This window comes from Paramisgurnus dabryanus, chromosome 15 (assembly GCF_030506205.2).
Source record: "Paramisgurnus dabryanus chromosome 15, PD_genome_1.1, whole genome shotgun sequence".
Classification (NCBI taxonomy): Eukaryota; Metazoa; Chordata; class Actinopteri; order Cypriniformes; family Cobitidae; genus Paramisgurnus; species Paramisgurnus dabryanus.
The window spans coordinates 36,069,008-36,083,388 of record NC_133351.1 but is presented as its reverse complement, the minus strand read 5'-3'; the positions used below and the strand labels follow the sequence as shown (position 1 = coordinate 36,083,388).

General features: G+C 38.9%; 1 long non-coding RNA gene across 1 annotated transcript; it reads left to right on the top strand.

Moving 5' to 3' along the window:
• The first annotated feature begins 799 nt into the window (after window positions 1-799).
• LOC135758566 (uncharacterized) lies at window positions 800-13,514 on the top strand. Its single transcript, XR_010536532.2, has 4 exons — window positions 800-1,097; window positions 1,490-1,564; window positions 3,908-3,964; window positions 13,444-13,514. It is a non-coding gene; the product is annotated as an uncharacterized lncRNA (long non-coding RNA).
• Window positions 13,515-14,381: the final 867 nt, after the last annotated feature.

Below are 14,381 nucleotides of genomic sequence, written 5' to 3'. Positions count from 1 at the left end.
ATATAATTACATTTTAAAGAAATATGCTAAACTTAAGAATATTTTTAATGTATTTATATTAAGTGTACTAAAAGTATGCTGGTAATAAATATAATTACATTTTAAAGAAATATGCTAAACTTAAGAATATTTTTAATGTATTTATATTAAGTGTACTAAAAGTATGCTGGTAATAAATATAATTACATTTTAAAGAAATATGCTAAACTTAAGAATATTTTTTATGTATTTATATTAAGTGTACTAAAAGTATGCAGGTAATAAATATATGCATAATTACACTTTTAAGAAATATGCTAAACACAAATGTACTTCTAGTGAAGTTTTAGTATATTTGGATAAAACATACTTTTTTCAAAACATGATTCATTAATTGTAATAAGCTAACATTGAACTTTCCTCAAGCATTTCAACATTATATCATTCCGATTGCACAATAAGCTATTTTTTCAAAGATTTGCTTAAAATCTTACGTTTGCTAGTGTTTATGTTCAAACAACACACGTGACACACGTGACTAAACCTGATTGGTTGTTGTCATAGTAACACGTCACGGTGCTATTTGAAACTTGTTCAGTTCAGTACAGTTGTTCAAGAGGTGCATGCGGTCGCTTGCATTAAACGTATAAACTGTTAAATTAGATGCCGACTCTGCATTAAACGTATTTATTTAATTAATCGGCGATCATATTTCACCAGAGGACTAAGATAAAACAACTCGATTTAAAATATGAGCAGTTTTTTGTGGATCTGACGTTGAGGGAAAAAGTATTTTGCTTTTTGTTTGGAGATGAACAAGACAACACGAGGGTAAGTGATGACAGATTTTCACATTTCTTTATTTAGTTAACTATTAAATAAGTAAAACATTACATTACATTTAACCCAGCTTCTTTATGTAACGTTATGTCTGTGTTGCGTGTGGTAATTGGAACATCTTTATTTTCTGACTAACGTTAGGCATTTCTCTTAAGCATTTCAGAAATCATTAAAACCTTTCATTTTTTTTTAGCACAGCGACATAAATATGACCAACCAGATCCCAAGTAGACAGGAACAAATGAAGATATAGCGCATAGAAAGACTTATTCTTGGTGGTAAGTTTGTTGTTGCTATTTGATTTCACGTTTAAGTTTTTCTAATGTTTCTCTTGCAACGCTAACGTTAGTTTAAAATGAATGTTTGAGCTGTCTTACCTGAAAATACCATGATATGGTTATTATAACTCCAGTAATGTTCAATGGCTAATGTTTATATCAGTTCAATCTTGACAACCTTATTGTCTTTTTGTTTATTTTTAAATGTATTTCTAATTACATATGGACAAAAAAATGACATTGTAAGAAGGGATACTTTTATGAGAGATTGTAAAACTGCCGAGGCTGGGTTTGATTATATTATATTGTCTTAATATATTGTACTCGGGGTAAGTAAATCTTAAAACGAAAACAAATCATTAATCATCATTTACCTGCCTGTTGTTTTTCAGATCAACTGCTATTGACATTTTTTAATCGGGGCAAATGTGGAGTGAAGAAAAACGTTTGCAACACATCCATTCCAGGTGGCTAATTTCTGTCCTTTTGAATTATTCTTGTAAAAAAAACGTTTTTTTATTGTAAAGCTGTAAGGGACTTGGCCTAGTCATCATTGCACCATTTGGCACCAGACTAACTTTTTTTACTAGGAGCACAGTGGCCCCCAACTGAAAATTTTAGTGGCGCAACCAGAAAATTTAGGGGCACACACGGTAAAACAACATGCTAACCAAATATTCACATGTCTACTAATTTAGACTGTATTACTAATAAATACTTTAATTATCGATTCAGAAAGTACAATGTGCTGTTTCAGATTAGTGTCATATCCACTGATCTATATAAATGACTGGATTGCACATGACGTCACACTTGTGAAGCCACCGCGCCGCCATGTTGGTATACCCAAACGTTCTATTTAATCAATGGACGTTATCAGATTTTAATGATAAAACATCACTTTACTCGTCTTCGTTTTTATATCTGAAGTTACCCTGTACATTATTACAACACAAACGTCCAAAGCATGTAAATAGTTATTTACTGAAAGTTGTACATTTTGCGTTTTAAACAGTTATTATACATTCATCTTTATTACAGTATCAGATCAGCAGACAGACCGCAGCATATTTAGTATTAATGACAATAAACGTGCTCATTCTGAAATCTAAATAAATAATCATGCTTTGTACAGTATGTGCATGCAATAATTTGCTAGTTTTGTAATTATGTTATCTTAACTTACAAGTTTTCATGACTGCTGGGTGATCGATGGCTGTGTGATCTGTCTGTGTGTGTGTTGTTTACCTGTGGTGCCGGTTCCTCGTGTGTTCACTAACTCCGCCCCCTTGTTTCGGTAATTGTTCACCGGTGGTGTCTCGTTTACCTTTTCCTTTATATTGCACTTAGTCCTGTCCTTCGTTGCGCGCTCATTGTTTTATCACAGTCCTGCTGCCCTGCCTTGTCTTGTCAGTCGCTCTCTGTCTCCTTCTCTGTTTACCCCAGGTTTGGTTTCGGCGTTCGGGGACTCGTCTTCACCCGGACCGCTCGCTTGTGGAGTTCTGGATTATATTGACTTTGTTTTTCTCTCGGTACAGCTGGTTCGCTTCGTTTCTAGGCGGTATACCAGCTGTCTCTCTCTCTCTCCGGTTTGCATCATCACCCGTGAGTGGAGTACACCTTTTACCATTGTGGATTATATTAACTCTAACGACTGTTGTTTCTCGGAACCGCTGGTTCGCTTCGTTTTTAGGCGGTGACCAGTGGTTTCCGGGAGGCTCTTCTACATCAGGATTTCACAGTGGATTACCCGTCTGAGAACTTGGATTTTCCATCTTCCATCTCCGCCTGTCATCCACCTTCAGGGCGGGTGTATCATCCCTCTGTTGCGTGTGGTGACGGTGCTGGTGTTCTCGACGGAGTGCGTGGGTGGCTCTCTCTCTCCCTTCGGATCTGTACTGGATTATTGTGTAACGCCGACTCACTCTCTCCTACTGTGGGAGTGCTTCATTCCCACAGTAGTGTTTCCACCAGAGTGAGTCAACGGGTGTGTGCCGTGTGTGGATCTACCAGTGACTTTGCTCTCCATCTCCTTTATTCTAAATAAATTGTTAAACTTGCACTTGACTCTGAGTTCATTTCCTGACACAAGTTACCTAAACTTATTTAGAGATATAACGCTGACCGTCACAGTGTAGCTGAATGTCAAAAAAAACTTTATTTATACCCGTGTCATTAGCAAATGCAGCAGACACACTCACCTTAACGGGTTTTTATAAATCCATTATCCTGCCCGATTAAAACATAAACATTGCAAATAACACCAGAATTAACAAATAATTAACGTACACATATCCTAAAAATTAACCTTGTGTAACTGATACGCTGTAAAGGGGGTAAATTTTGATCATGATTTTGAATGGAAGTCAATGACGCTCTCTGCCGGTTGGGTATACCAAGATGGCGGCTCGAACTCTGCGCTGGCTTCACCTCACGCAGTTACGTCAAGCGTTCTATGCGCAATCCAGTCATTTATATAGATCAGTGGTCATATCACAAAAAAAAGGTCAAATTTGCTGGTCGCACATGTGCGACCGGATGTAAAATTCAGTGGCACACTCTCAAATTTAGGTGGCAAAATGCCACCATTTGATAGCAGTCTGGAGCCCTGTTTGGCATCATTTCTGATGTCCTTAAATCTCCTTAAACAGAGGTGAACCTTAAGTTTGCAAGACCACAATAGACAAACAATGGAAAATGATCTAGGTTCAAATAAAACACAATTATCAATGTAAAACATATCCTGTAATACACACAGGTTGCTTTATTTCATGAGCCTGTTCTAATCCTATCTTCATTCCCACTTGTAGAGTGCTCTGACAGATAAAACTGACACGCTTGATGAGGACACAGTCAAGCTTTAAAAGGTAAACTGAGAAGTTAACAAAACTTCCATACATGCATATGTAGTACTCCTGAAAGGAGAGATAGAAATATACAGAGAGAAAATCACAGACGTGTTGCTTCTTCAGTACTTTTATCCTGAATCAATATATATATTTCAAACACATTTTGGTAACAACACATTTTCACAATAGCACATTTTCACGATAGCACATTTTCACAACACTTCAGCATTGTACAAAGGATGGCAATATGCATTTACCCTTCTTTCAAAGACAATTTGAGTTTAAATAACTTCACACTATGCATAGTTTTCAATGCCTTCTCTTTTCAGCACGTATTAAACAAAGATTAACTTGCTACAATAACACAAACTTGCAAAATAACACGCTTACATTCAGTAAAGACACGTATATTTTCAATAAAACCACGTAGCTCATAACAAATCTCATATGGACATGAAGGGGTTAAATAACCCGCACACACGAGTTAGCGATGGCTTTTAACACTGGATTTGCATAATACATAAACATTACCAGCTCTTACACATCAAATTTACAATATAAACTTAGAGACTATTATATACAGCGAACAACACGCTAATCGGGATGCACTCATACTAACCATGTGCTCATACATGTGCGACTCAAAACGATTGATAAAGTATAAAAAAACCTTTTCCAACACATTTAACTCAAATATATACCGTTTAACACTATTTACACTTTAACACATAAGTGTCTTTTGTGTTATTAGGTCATACCTGAAAGGAGAGATAGAAATATACAGAGAGAAAATCACAGACGTGTTGCTTCTTCAGTACTTTTATCCTGAATAAAGCGCGTCTCGGGACGTTCACTCTATCTGCGCATGACGTCAGGCACGCAGGTACGTGACCACGCAAACACACACGCATAACCAATCACATGCATACATATCATATCGTTACGCTAAAACAAGTTAACTATCATTTTAGTTAATTTTATAACATTTAACAAGTATCAACATTTGACCAATATCAACATACATTTTAGTCATTTTGTAAACATTTAATCAATATCAACATTTTAGTTATTTAATTTGTCTATCAGATATCAAGCAGAAACTGTCTTTACAAAAACTGTATTTTCCCACTTTATCACACTCTCCCCTACAGCAAAAAATGTCGTCCCGACATTCACCAATGCTCTTATTAATCATTACAACTTTTCATTACCCACTGTTTTCTTCTTCCTTTGATACACTTTATACCATGTCCTGTTTCACACCTGTATGCCCATATACACATTTTCAATATTAAGTTCACCTTTTCACAGTGTACATCAACTGGTGAGTTTTTCGTGACTCAAATGCAATAGATTATTCCACACATTAACAATGAAAGTGCAAGGGTCTTATTCAATGTTTCAAAGAGGCAAAAGAAGTCCACTTCATTGAAAACAAAAATACTTTTAAGTCCCAGGCTGGTGCCACAAAAACTTAAAAGGAATAATCCAGAGTCTCTGCAAAAAATGCTTTCAAAAAGCTGCATGTGCAAAGTCTTCATTCAAATTTTTTTTTTTTTTTTTTTTTTAGGCCTTGCAAACAGTCCATGTCTTCTTTGGCCTAGCAACAGTCCATTTTATGTGTAATATATATGTGCTAACAGTCCATTTTCACGTGTATATGTATATGTGCAAACAGTCCATTTTCATGTGTATATGTATATGTGCAAACAGTCCATTTTCATGTGTATATGTATATGTGCAAACAGTCCATGTTTTTTTTTCTTTTTTTTTTAGTTCTTTTACAGGCTGTAAGAACAACTACTATGTATGTTTTGCAATTTCAGTTCATGCTTAATAACAACCAGATGATGATGATGCCTGGTAGGGAAACACCATTTGCATCCAAGGCATTACAGAGGGTGTCCACATGTTAACAAAGTGTGGATCATATGTAGGACCAGTAACTTGGACTTGGTAACAGGTAGGTGTGCCTAAACTATCATAAGTGAATTTCTTTGGAGCTCGTCGTTGCCTCACTGAATGATGATGTTCTCTTTGCATCTCCTCAGATCTGTTACTTAACTCTACTGTTTCGGCTGATTCCTTTACAAGTGAGTGTTTTTGTGCAATTACGGACTCATTTTCCCTCTGACTTTCAAGCAGTCCAAATCTGTTCTCTTTTACAGGTTCATTAGAAAGTGTTGGAACATCTCCTATTGCCCTCGAAGGTAGCTGTCCAAGTTCATACTGTGATGCTGAATCATCTGCTGCATCCTGAGAAACTGGCATTACTACCTCCTCCTCACTCTGCTCACAAGAACTTGACTGTTTCCTCAATTGGTAGGGATCAATTGAAACATAGCACTCATAGTCACTTTCACTGTCTAACTCACTCTCTTCCATTCTATTTACAGGTGCGTTGGAGTTCTCCTGTGACTGCCCTTGCTTTGGTTTAGGTCTTGGCATTGGATCGACTTCAAGAGGTAAGTGATCACATGACATCAGCAGGTTTCGGTGTAATATTCGTGACCTCCCTTTTCCTTGTTCTGGTTTGACCTCATAAATTGGTGCATCCTCTGCAACTCGGCGTACAACAACATGGATTCTTTCTTCCCAATAGTTCCGAAGTTTACCTGGCCCTCCTCTGGGCGTCAGGTTTCTCACAAGCACTCTGCTTCCTGGGTCAAGATCGGAACATCTCACTTTTTGATCATAAGTTTTCTTGTTTCGATCACTTGCCTTTTTTGCATGTTCTTTAGCAATCTCTTGTGCTTCCTGCATTCCTCGTTTCCATGACTCCAGGTACTCACTATGGCTTGTAGATGAACGGTCTGTGTTAAGCCCAAAGTACACATCAATTGGGAGTCTAGGGGACCGGCCAAACAAGAGCTGAAAAGGTGAGTAACCCGTCACATCATTTTTTGTGCAATTGTAGGCATAGATCAACTTGTTTAGGGAGTTTTTCCAATTTGATTTCTGTTTTTCTGTGAGAGTTTTCAACATTTGCAACAATGTCCTATTAAATCTCTCTACTTGCCCATTTCCTTGAGGGTGATAGGGAGTGGTTCTTGATCCAGTGATCCCACTGTACTTTTGCAACTGTCCAAATAGCTGATTTTCGAACTCCCCTCCCTGATCATGATGTATTCTCGATGGAAATCCAAATTTAAGGGCAAAGTCATTAAAGAGTTTATCGGCCACTGTCTTACCGGATTTTGACTTTGTTGCATATGCCTGTGCGAATCTTGTGAAGTGGTCGACTATGACAAGGATATATTCGTATCCTCCGTTACATTTTTCCAAGTGGAGGAAGTCCACTGCGACGAGTTCGAATGGGCAAGTCGTTGTGATTGGCTTAAGGGGCGCTCGTGTCTCTCTGCATGGTTTCTTTTGCTTAATACAAGAGCACGCCCTCAAAACATAATGCTCGACCTCTTGTTGCATGCGGGGCCAAAAGAAGCGGTCTCGTATCAAACTCATGGTCCGCTCAATTCCTTGATGTCCCATCCCATCATGCAAGTGTTCCAGTGCAATTTTCCGAAATTCTGCTGGCAATACGAGCTGAGTTCTCTGCGCTGTTTTCCTCCACAGAATACCATCTTTGTCCAGCATTAACTTATCCCACTCTCTCATCAAACCTTTCACTGTTGGCCCCATAGCCCTCCACTGTTTAGGATGTGGCTTTACTCCTGATTGTAAGTGTCGAGATGCCCACTCTATGTCTTTATCTTCATTTTGAGCTCTCCTGATCCCTTCCTTGGACAGGGGATCTGTTGATTCTGCACTGGTTTCCATACATGTTAGTGGACTCTGGCAAGCAACAGCAACATACCATGGCATTCCTGATTCAGATTGAACTTCCACCGCCTGGATCATAGCTCCAATGGAATCTGATGAGAGTTCCTCTGTGTACTCTGGTATTGTTTCTTCTGAGACTGTTGTCAACCTGGATAAGGCATCGACATCGATATTTTCTTTGCCTGGTCGATACCGAATAGTGAAGTGGAAGTCAGCAAGTTCTGAAACCCATCGGCATCCTGTTGCATTTAATTTGGCGGACGACAAAACATAGGTGAGGGGATTATTATCGCTATACACTGTAAAGGTAGGTGCATAGTAAAGATAATCCCGGAATTTTTCAGTGATAGCCCATTTTAGGGCCAAGAATTCCAGTTTTCCACTGTGTAAATGGTAATTCTGTTCTGCTGTGGTTAATGTCCTTGACCCATATGCGATCACTCTCAGTTTTCCTTCTTGGTGCTGATATAGGACAGCTCCCAGTCCTTGATTTGACGCATCTGTGTGGAGTACAAATGGCTTCATGAAGTCTGGGAACCCCAGTATCGGTGGGGTGACCAAACAGTCAATCAGTTTTGATAGGATTGCTTGGTGTCGCTCTGTCCATTCAATCGCCTGGCTTGACAAGACCACATGACCTTTAGGTTGAGTTCTTTTTTTCCGTTTGTCGTTTGTTTGTACTTCTCCTTTGTTATTGTCCTTCTTCAACAGATCATACAAAGGACAAGCAATCCTCGAGAAGTCCTTAATGAAAGGGCGGTAATAACTCAACAACCCTAAGACCCTTCTCAACTCTCCTACAGTGGTGGGCCTTCTGTCTTTGAGAGCTGTCACTGCTACTGTATCTGCTGGATCCATCCTGCTCCCTTCCTTAGAAACTATCCTTCCCAAATAACGGACCTCTTCCTTGAATAGATCACATTTTTTTGGTTTAAGTTTCACTCCATACGAGCGCAGGCGCTGTAAGACCTTCCTTACTGCTTCCAAATGCTCGTCGAAGGATTTTGTAAAGACCAAGATGTCATCCAAATAAGGTACACAAATTTCGTCTCGCAGTCCCTCCAGGCATGTTTCCATAAATTGCTGGAATGCAGCCGGTGCATTCGTTAAACCGAAAGGGATCCGGACCCATTGGTGTAGCCCCCATGGCATACCAAAAGCTGTCAGTGGTTTGCTTTCTGCTGTCATGAAACCTTGATGGTACGCCTTCCCCTGATCTAGTAAGGAGAACCACCGATTTCCTCCTAAACCATCCAATATGTCCTGTACTTTTGGTATCGGTTGGCGGTCAGGTACTGTTTTCCGATTAAGGTCCCTGTAATCAATACACAATCGGAGACTGCCATCTTTTTTTCTGACACAGACAATTGGAGATGAATAAGGTGAGTGAGATTTTTCAATCCATCCCTGGGTAATTAAATCATGGAGATAATCTTTCATTTCTTGGTATAATGGCTTCGGAACTGATGTATATGTTCTGACAACAGGTGTCTGGTCAGTCAAGTTGATGTATAACTGGAGATCTTTGACACATCCAATGTCTGCATCTGACTTTGAAAAGGAATGACACTCCTCCCGCAACATTTGTCTGACTTTCTGTTGCTGCTCCTGAGATAAATGATTCACATCCACTGGGGGGTCCCATGCCTCATCACTATCAGTCTTGTTCCCACTTGTTGACTCTTCATGTTCGTTAACGCAGGCTGTGGTCACACATGATGACATTGCCGCAGGTAACACTGACTTTATTGTTTGAATTGTTCCCAGTTCAGTTCTCCCCAACAGCATAATGTTGTGGTCAGTCACATTCTGGACATTAATTTGAATCACAGGTCGGCTCCCTTTTTTTAGACTCACCAGTGTTTCCAGGAGTTCCAAGCCATCAGGGTATTGTGGATTGACAGATGGTTCGAACAACATGACACTGTCTTGCTTAATGTGAGGCATTTTGGCCTGGCACTGGATTTGTATGGTAGTATGTTTTGGTACATTCACGTGGTCTTTTGTCAGCTTGACTAAATACTCACTTGAACTCTCAGCTGTTAACAAGTTAATGAATGTTTGAACTTTACTTCTCCTCAAGTTCGGAAAAGCACATCTGACAGTTTTACCTAAATGTCCTTTGCCCTCTTCACTCACTTGACTTTGTTTCATTACCTGCTCAATTACATTGTATCCAATGATTGGCTTAGGCAGCTGGTGGTCTTTAATAACAAGGACAGGAATGACTAACTCTTTTACTTTGTTTGCAGGTGGAGTCAGGCTAAACGTGATCTCAATCCACCCTTCATATGGCATAACTGAACCATTAGCTGCAACGAGGTTCAAGTTTTCTGCAGCCTCTGTTGCTTCAGAGACATCCCTAAGTCTTGCTCCAGGTAAGTATTGATTCTTCCATTGTTGATCCACAATACACACTTGGGATCCTGTGTCCCATAATGCCACTGTTTTGTGTCCATTCAGGTAACAAGTCACTAAGCATTGTTTGCCCACAAGGGAAGTCACTGGTAAGTGTTTGTTAACTTGACATTCAGAAATTAAATTACACTCAAAGGGAATCAGTTCTGGCTGTAATTCCACTTGCTTAACTCCTTCTTGGCGCTGAGGGGACAATTTTAGTTGCTGGGTCGCTCCCTGTCCCGCGGTGGCAACCCTTCCCTGTTTAACTGCATTCTACTCTGTGATCGGGCCACTCTCTGTTTGCAACCTGCCAGGAAGTGTTCATTGCTGCCACAGTGGTAACAATGGGTGCATTGTTCTGTCGATCCAGCTTGCTGACAAGGAAAACACTGTCTTGCCCTTGCGGGACGTGGGTGTCGGTACGGCTGGAAATACGGTGGCTGTGGTACTGCTGCATATGGCTGTGATTCGGTGGGAAACTGTGGTGGATAAAACTCTTGAGCTCCATACTGAGAGAAGTGAGATGGCTGGGAATACGGCGCTGGTATTGGACTCACCCAGTGTTGATTTGACTGTGGTGTGAATTGAGAGGTTTGAAACGGGTACTGCTGCTGCTGTCCCACCTTATTTTGATTTGACAGCCAGACCGGGCTCCGTGGTACCTGGTTTTCCTTTGGGGCCGACTGAAGGGGTGCTCTTAGAATTGAGACGTCATTGTTGACAGCACAGCACTGTTGTGATGTCGCTGAGGGTTGCTGTATTGATTCCTTGATGTGCATCACTTCTTCACTTAAACTTTTCAACTGTGAAACCAAATCGAATTTTGGCTGTTTTTGTTTGTTTTTTGAATGAGGAGTTGAATCACTTACTTGGATAACATTCACAGTAGCATTTCTTTCACTCTTTCGTTTGCTTTGCCTCTCGGTCTCGTGGGAGCACGCCACATTAAGCTTTTCCAACAGCGTTTCGTCAGAAACTGTGGTGTCAGTCAGGTATGGTTGAAGGTCACTTTGGATGCGATCATTCTGCAAACCGGTTAGTACAGTATGAAGAAACATATTTTGCACAAGTGCCGGGTCATACTTCAAGCCTGACTCATCTTCTTGTGATGCAAAAATAATTTTTTGTCTCAAATCCAGCACACGAATAAGAAAACTTTGTGGGGTTTCTTTTGCCCGTTGTGACTCAGCTGTCAGTTGCTTGTACAGCTCAGTGGCATTTTTCTCTTGGTAATGAGAGCGGAGGATTCGTCTCAGCATTCCTAGAGTTAAACCTGTCTTTCCTTCCAAGTAGCTTCGTAATTGTAGGCCTGGTGTAATGGCTCGAATGACTGAATCCACAATCTCGTGCTCTGGGTAACCCTTATTCAGGCCACTTTCGATCTGACGTGCCAGACTCGAGAAGGTTAATCTGTCTTTTTGGCCAGGCTCTCCAATAAAACCGGAAACCTTAAACTCTCTGTGCAATACAGTTGGTATTATTTGTCCCTGTGCTGGAAGCGAAGGGTTAACTGCTACAGTATCTGGTGACCTCAGGCTTGCACTCCTTAAAACATTCATAGCTGTTTGCAAAGCAGGAAGGGATTCAGTTGTATGTTTACTTTGTGCTGTATTTTCTCCTTCCTTTACAGGTCTCAAAATGTTGTTTGCTTCGCTCACATCTACATCAGTAATCATCATTTCACTCAATTTTTCATTTATACTCAATAACTCTGCCATGCCTTCATCCTCAAGTTCCTCCAGTTCACTGCGTAGCAGATGATTACTGAGGAGACCCACTAGAGACAGGCGCGTGGCATTTGCTACATCTTCCGCCTGGATTTTAAGGAACTGACTCAGTTCAATTAATTTTTCTCTTGTCAGTGTACACAGTCTTTCACCAATTTCTTCCTGAAGACTTTGCAAATCATCCATTTTTACTGCAGTATTTCACAGTGCTGTACGTGAACTTTGACTTATTTGACTTAACTTGGCTGCCACTAGTGTTTGCTGTACCTCAAGTGCACGCTCCGTTCAGTCAGTTCAGTGCCATGTCACTTTACTCAACTGCTCCATATCTGGGTAAGTAAGGAATGAATGTCGCTAGGCGGTTGCTGTCACTCAAAAGGGATGAACCGTCTGACATAAATCCCAGCGGTGCCTCCAAAATTGTAGTACTCCTGAAAGGAGAGATAGAAATATACAGAGAGAAAATCACAGACGTGTTGCTTCTTCAGTACTTTTATCCTGAATCAATATATATATTTCAAACACATTTTGGTAACAACACATTTTCACAATAGCACATTTTCACGATAGCACATTTTCACAACACTTCAGCATTGTACAAAGGATGGCAATATGCATTTACCCTTCTTTCAAAGACAATTTGAGTTTAAATAACTTCACACTATGCATAGTTTTCAATGCCTTCTCTTTTCAGCACGTATTAAACAAAGATTAACTTGCTACAATAACACAAACTTGCAAAATAACACGCTTACATTCAGTAAAGACACGTATATTTTCAATAAAACCACGTAGCTCATAACAAATCTCATATGGACATGAAGGGGTTAAATAACCCGCACACACGAGTTAGCGATGGCTTTTAACACTGGATTTGCATAATACATAAACATTACCAGCTCTTACACATCAAATTTAAAATATAAACTTAGAGACTATTATATACAGCGAACAACACGCTAATCGGGATGCACTCATACTAACCATGTGCTCATACATGTGCGACTCAAAACGATTGATAAAGTATAAAAAAACCTTTTCCAACACATTTAACTCAAATATATACCGTTTAACACTATTTACACTTTAACACATAAGTGTCTTTTGTGTTATTAGGTCATACCTGAAAGGAGAGATAGAAATATACAGAGAGAAAATCACAGACGTGTTGCTTCTTCAGTACTTTTATCCTGAATAAAGCGCGTCTCGGGACGTTCACTCTATCTGCGCATGACGTCAGGCACGCAGGTACGTGACCACGCAAACACACACGCATAACCAATCACATGCATACATATCATATCGTTACGCTAAAACAAGTTAACTATCATTTTAGTTAATTTTATAACATTTAACAAGTATCAACATTTGACCAATATCAACATACATTTTAGTCATTTTGTAAACATTTAATCAATATCAACATTTTAGTTATTTAATTTGTCTATCAGATATCAAGCAGAAACTGTCTTTACAAAAACTGTATTTTCCCACTTTATCACACATATCTATGCCAATTTATTTTAAACATGGATATCCAAATGTTCTTTCATTATTGGTTAATTGATATATTCTGTTTCCTTTTCACAGCCCGTGTGATAAAGCAGTCTTCAATTACTACGGTGTCTGAATTGCAAGAAGAAGTGACCCTCCACTTAAACATGTGACATCTAAACTGTTTTGTGTTTTAGTTCAGCTTTTTATAGGTTTATCTAAGTTGGTTAAAGGCAGAGTGCACTATTTTTGAAAGCCAATGTTAACATTTGAAATTACCTAAACAAACATGCCTCTACCCCAATAGAATCTGGACCTTCTTTTGATAGAGCCACCACACACATACGCAACCCTGGCAAGGATGTCAGTTAGTAGACACGCCCCTTACTGCTGGTTGGCTACAAGTGTGTTTTGGTAGTCGGCCCAATTTCCTTTTCCAAAGCGTTTTTCAAACATTGTGCACTCGGTCTTTAAATTGCACTTAAACATTTTTTTTTCATTAACTTTTTATGCAGAGAATTACATTATGATTATTATATAATCATTGCTTATGAATATTTAGTGATTGCATATTCATAGTGTACTTTTCATTAATACATTTAATGTTAATGTTGTACAATTTGATAGAAGTAGCTCTGTAATTGCATTTCTCTGATATTTGTTTTATATGTTTCTCTTTGGTCAAGAGATTATGTATGTCTCTGTGCTTGATTAATTTACTTTAGGTATTTTTGTAATGTACACAACACAATATGAAGTATATTAAATTGTTCTGTATTCAAAATCTGTGTATGTGTCTTAAAATGTAATGATTTTAATATAACATTTTAAATATTAAAAACAGCTTTATAATAAAATAGAAGTGTAACGCTAATACAGTTCTAATAATGTAATGCTAGTATATTTCTAATATGCTGAAGTACTATTAAAGTGTTCTTAAAGCACAGTTAAATTAAGCTTTAAATGTATTCTAACTGTATTTTTAAGTGTATGAGAAGTGCATTTCAAATGAATTTTAAAGAAGTACACTTAAA